We start from the raw sequence: 6,269 nt of genomic DNA, 5'->3' as shown, positions 1-6,269 counted from the left end.
ACATTTATACCATTTGGCACCTGGACCTATTTTGAAAATGTTTCCTAAAGTCCAGTTTCCCTCTCTGGAGTTTCTAAAAGACTTGACAGCTAGTAATACTAATGAATTGGAAACTAATACTTAAACAATAAATTGTTTATCATCTTTCTGGAAACTTTTTGGCATACTGTGTTGGGGGTAAATAATAAATATGTTTAACTGGCAAGCAGCTAGCTGTCGTTTCCATTGTACCTATAGACAAGAAATGTATTGATATGTCATTATGTCTATGGGAACTCACGGCCTAAAATCTGGTTCCATGATCTATCCACTATTCTTCATCGGAGCCCAATCTTTTAAATAAGGATGTATCATAACTCAATGTATAATTTCTTGTTTAGCAACTTACAATATTCTTTTAGATCTTAGATGGTAGCTTAGGAAGCACACAGTTAATGAATCCAGACAGGTCCCCTGTCAAATAATAAATTAAATATGGATTGAATAAATTAGCGAATTGAATTACCATCCTGGTTTACACAGGTGTTGAATTAATATCTGGCATTGGCACTCTCAGAGCTTCTGAGCATACACATGATGTACATGTGCGTGTGTGTTGGGCTTTATAGTTTGTGGCGGCTCAATCCCCAGTTACGTTTGAGTCGCCGAGAGGCTAAACTTGGCTATAAACTGTGACCATAGACCAGGGGTACTCAAATACAAATCTTAAAGGTCCAAAATAAATGTTTCAATAAGACAAAGGTCCGTTTATTACGGTCATTCAAACTTTTAAACAATTGCAACAAGATTCTTAACACGAGGTTGCAAAAACAAAAATAATCTGTATGCAGCAGTTTTCATTGTTGTTGTGTCTGTGCTTGACCCCTCAGAGTCGCAGTGTAAGAGCTGCACAGTTATGAATAAAGGCAGCTGCACCCTCTTTCATTCAGCATTCCCATTATTGCTTTATAAATGTATTCCCCCTTGTGTGTCCACTGAGGTTCGTCAGGCCCAACACATCTTCAACAAACTCCCCCTTTGCCTCATCATAAAAACTCACAAACACCAGCAACTGAGCATTGTCAGTGGACTCACCCACAGCTAAGGAAATGCACTGACTTAAAACAGTTTTTTGGGGGCAGACCCCCTCAAAGAAAAAAATATATTTACACACGTAAGGTCATCATCTTAATAGTTGTGTATACTCATCCGTGAGCAGAGCATCAAGTTGACATGTCTATTACAGCTGAATGCGGCGATTACCATCTTGTTCAGCGAAACGCCTCACAAACGTATTAAGATCAACAGCTTTAGTGCGTTTTGATTCAATGCTGAGTACAGCCAAACTGACAGGCTCTTCTCTGTCAGTGTAGACCGCAAATACCTCATTCCTTCAGTGCTTGGGTCCGAATGCTTCTCGTTTTGCGCCGTCCAGTTCAAAATGAAATCGCCGCCAATCGTATATCCACGCTCGCGCCAGGACCGGGGGAGGGGTTACATGACGTGCATCTTGTGCTGCATTCACTTGCACTCGGACATTAGAGACTTTCTCTCATAAATGTCCGATGAGCCACAACTTTTCTTTCAAAACAAAGCTGCCAACTGGGGTGGCAGCTGGGGTGGCAAGGCCTATTTTTAGGGTGTCAGTTGCCACCCCGGTAGGTGAAACTAGGCTACTAGCTACAGTACAGATGGAACTAGATGAGCTGTTAACTCTCGCTCTGAATTTTTTTTTTTAATTCTCGCTCTGACTTAGACAGGTTGAAAGAGACACACACATTTTTCCCACCCACATTCCGCGAAGACCCGCCCTACTGTGCCTCTGATTCGCAGATTGTTTGGGGGGAAAAAACGCTGACTGGATGCTGAATGTGATTGGACCAAAGCGTTGACACACACAGGTGGAACACAGTGGAACAGTCAGACATGCAGAGCGCTGTTTGCAGTGGACATAGCGGAGCATTTTGACTCGTTGCGAATAAGTTGTGGCGATGTCTCACATATAATACAGAGAGATAATACATATGAAAAGTATAATTTGCTCGGAGTCCGGAGACAGTGGTGGTTCGGTCCGGATCCGGACCGGAGTCCGTAGTTTGAGGATGCCTGCCATAGACTGTATATATAAATGGACGTAGGGTCCGTGACGTCACCCATAGGATTCTGCAGAGTTGCCGTGAAGCCCTTAGTAGGCGGAGTCGGCCACTAACGGCTCGACAGTGACGTCAGAGTTCAACTCCCGCCTTCTCCAAATAAGGGCAAAGAGGCGGAGCCGAGGCGGGACCTGCTGCCACCGAGCAGGAAGTTCCAGAGCTAGCTGAAGCTACCAAGCTAAGCTAACATGCTCCCCATCTGCACGCTGCCGTCGCATTTTACGTTAATAAGTGAGGCGGACATGAAATTATTCAGCAAAACTATAAATAATAATCTAAGTTATTGAGTTTTAACATAATACTTCAGAATCTTAAAACCCCTTAACGTTTGTATGCAATTGTGCTAAATTCAACACTGGAATCAAGCAAATATTAATATGTTTGCATGACATTAGTTATTTATATTTTGACTTAACTATACGTTTAATACATTTAAGTCAAGCTAAGGTACATGTGATGGTAGCTAGTTAGCGCTCTTACCTGTGAGGCCTCCTCCAAACAGCATAATAACCAGACTATCATTAAAACTAAGTACCAGTTATAGATCCTTGACTTTAGACAAACAATTCAAAAGACAAAATGTATTTAAAGACCAATCTTTATTTGAATTTGCCTCTTAACCTGAGATATTAGTTATACAGTAATATTATTGACAATCTAAAAAAACTGAGCAACTCAACAGTCAACTTTATGTTTCTTATTGTCTAAAGCATTTATTATTTTCATTTTCCCAATCTCATATTCAGTGTGGACGGATTGAGACAGTCTGGTGTCCAGAGAGCAGCAGAGACTTCAGGGAGAAACCTCCGTGTGATGGACATCCTGTCTGTTGGTTTGGAGAGGACTGAGGGTCTTTCCTCTGCGAGGAGGACCAGGGCTGATGAAGGAGCCCATGCTGGGCAAAGCTGATACCAACTGCACAGGCCTAGTCGGTCACTTTATTTGACTAAATGTGTTTAATACATTTAATAGGTTTACACCTTCTGTCCATATGTGCTTTTTATTTAAAACATTTGATTAACTTTTATAGCCCCAAATCACAAGAAATGCCTCAAAGGGCTGTACAAAGCAAACAAAAGCAAAGACAAAAACTAAATAAAAACATCATAGCATAACAATTATTATACAACAACATAAGTATTGCCATGTGATAAACGCATGTGACTGAAGTGAAGCTAATGTAGATGGAAACTAGGTGATGGAAATTAGTTGACAAGGAAGACAGATGCGAAGAGATGGGTTTTGAGAGTACTTTTAAAGGAGTCAACGGAAATATCTTTGCAGATCTGAAATGAAAGACGATTCCAAAGGACAGGTGCTCGGAATGAAAAGTCTCTGCCACCTATGGATGATTTGTGAATTCTGGGGATGGAAAGGAGACTGGCATTATGTGATCGTGGGATGTAGATATTTGCGTGGTAATTAATGATGATAGATAGGGAGGTGCTTGTCCATGTAAGATTTTAAAGGTTACAGTAAAATCTTGAAGTCTGATCTTATGTGAATCGGAAGCCAATGCAATGAAATAAGAACAGGGGTGATATGATAAAATATGATGGTTCTGGTTAATAACCTGGCAGCTTTGTTTTGAACCAGTTGTAGTTTGGCGGTTGTTGATTTTGGTAGCCCAGAGAAAATTGAATTGCAGAGTAGTCCAATCGAGATGAAACAAAAGTATGGACTAAAGTTTCAGCATCGGCTAGGGAAAATCTTGGAAATGTTCCGAAGGTGGAAAAAAGCTGTTTTTGTGATGTCGTTAATGTGATTTTTAAACACCAGATCTGGATCGAATATAACTCCAAGATTTTTGGTGGATGGTTGAACCAGCTATGTTTAGGCTGCGGTCGCAGAATTTGTCCCTGATATGTTGTGGACCAAGAAGTCACATTCAGTTTTTTCTGTGTTTAATTGGAGGAAGTTTGATGAAATCCATAGTTTGATTTATTTTATGCAATTTTCGAGTTGTGTCAGTTGATGAGAGTTGTCTGGCTTAATGGAAATGTAGAGCTGAGTGTCATCTGCGTAAAAATGGGAACCTAATTGATATTTATTCTTTAATATACCGAGAGGAAGCATGTAGATGGAAAAAGGGATGGGGCCAAGCACAGAGCCTTGGGGGACACCATAGTTATCAGAGTTATTTCTTCTTAATCGGGAGAAGGTTCGGGAGAAGGTTCTTTATGTACTTCGAGGGAATAGGATCAAGTAGAGGTTGTGCATTTTGGGGAGAGTACCAGTTCAGAGAGAGTTTCATGGGTAATTGTCTCGAAGTGGGTGAGAATGCATGGCGGAGGCAGGTCATACGAGTTTTCTATGTCCTGGGTGGGAGAAGATGGAGTGGAGGATATTTTATTTCTGATATCCACAATTTTAGCTGTGAAGAACTCTATCCAATCTAATCCAATCCAACTTTATTTATAAAGCACTTTAAAACCTTCAGACCAAAGTGCTGTGCAGAGAGATATATACAATATAAAACCACACAGCTCAGCTCTCAAAACATAAAAATAAGTATAAAATCACATAAAAGATACGAACACAAAACAAACCAGAATAAACCTAACAATTACAAAATAAAAATAAAAACAGCCATATAGTAAAAGCAATAGACCACTGAAAGCAAATAAAAGCAACAATCTACTTGTTTACGAATGCTAAGGAGAGGTGGATTTCAAGACGGGATTTAAAAACAGACAGTGTGGGAGCCTGTCTGATTAGCAAGGGCAGGTCGTTCCACAGTTTAGAAAGCACGGTCCCCTCTGAGCTTTGACTTTGTTTTTGGCACCCTGATCAGCCGACCTGAGAGTGCGAGTGGGCGTGTAGCTGTGTAACAGCTCAGAGAGGTAGGACTATGAAGTCCAGAGGCAGTAAGGGAGGTGTTAAGTGTAGTTGACAGTTTACAGGTTAGTTGGGCAACCGTATTAAAGCATGTTTGACCTCATTAACGTTTTGTATGACCCTCATATGAATTACTGTTACATACTGCAATACTTTTCTATTTTGTTTCATGAAATCACAAAAACTGATGACCACATGCCTTTCCTGCAGGCATTCTGCACCTCAACCATACAAACTCCTGAGAAAAGAAAGAAAAACCCTTTACAATGACCAATACATCATCCAACTCTCTGTTCACTGTGATTATCAAGCTGAAAAATCCAGTGGAGAATTGAAAAACATATATAAACTTAACTACAACTACAAAGCAAGCACATAGATTCACAGTGCGACGAGGCGATCTGCAAATATTCAATAGTGTTTTTCTGTGTTTCTCTTTTCTCTTTTTTGAGTCATGGTTTGACTGTGCGCACCTCTGTATGCTCACCTGAAAAGTAAACAAAGAAACGGAATAAGCTCTCCTTTCCAGTTCTTTTTCACCCATTTTCTCACCTGTTTATACCATTTATTTATTCTCTTTGTCGTATGTCTTCGTTTTACTTGCTAATCCCAAAGGCTCTGCTTTATGGCTTCGTTCTTTTGAAGATTCAAAACAAGTTTTTTGTCTCAAATTTAATGTGAGAATGTGAGGAGTTTAAATATTGTGAGAACTGCTAAAGTAATGGGATGTTGAAAGCAGAGCACACATTTCAAAACATTAGATAAGTGTTAAACATGTTACTATAATAAATAAATCAGTCTAATAATAAGGTATAAAACGTCACCTTAGTTAGTTTAGTTCAAAGCACACATTAAGATAAGCATTGTAACTGACTGTCTATGCCTGTGACAGAATAGGCATGCTTATAATAATGTTTGGGTGTGTATGCTAGTATGTTTGAGGAATATATCAACATATACAAATATATATGTGGATATATATCGTTACAACTCAAACGAAACAAAAAACAGAACTTAAAGGTAGGTAAGAATGGAGAAACCAGCTCGAGTGCGCTATAATTTGAAAGTGTGCAGCCGAAAAAAATGCCCCTTCCTTCAGACTTCCTTACAGAGCCCCTCCTCCAACACACCCGACCGCGCACATGACCAATGAGGGCATGAGATACGTTTGTGCATGAGATGGAAGGCTGACAGGCAGGTAGGCCATCCAGTTATTTTAGCCGGGCCGGCTAAAGTAACTGGTCGTGCTTTTTTACAGCGCCACGGCTTCCACAGATGACGTTTTTTTATGTATTTATT

The sequence above is a fragment of the Gymnodraco acuticeps genome, unplaced genomic scaffold (assembly GCF_902827175.1).
Source record: "Gymnodraco acuticeps unplaced genomic scaffold, fGymAcu1.1, whole genome shotgun sequence".
Lineage (NCBI taxonomy): Eukaryota > Metazoa > Chordata > Actinopteri > Perciformes > Bathydraconidae > Gymnodraco > Gymnodraco acuticeps.
Note: the sequence above shows the minus strand (reverse complement) of the source record.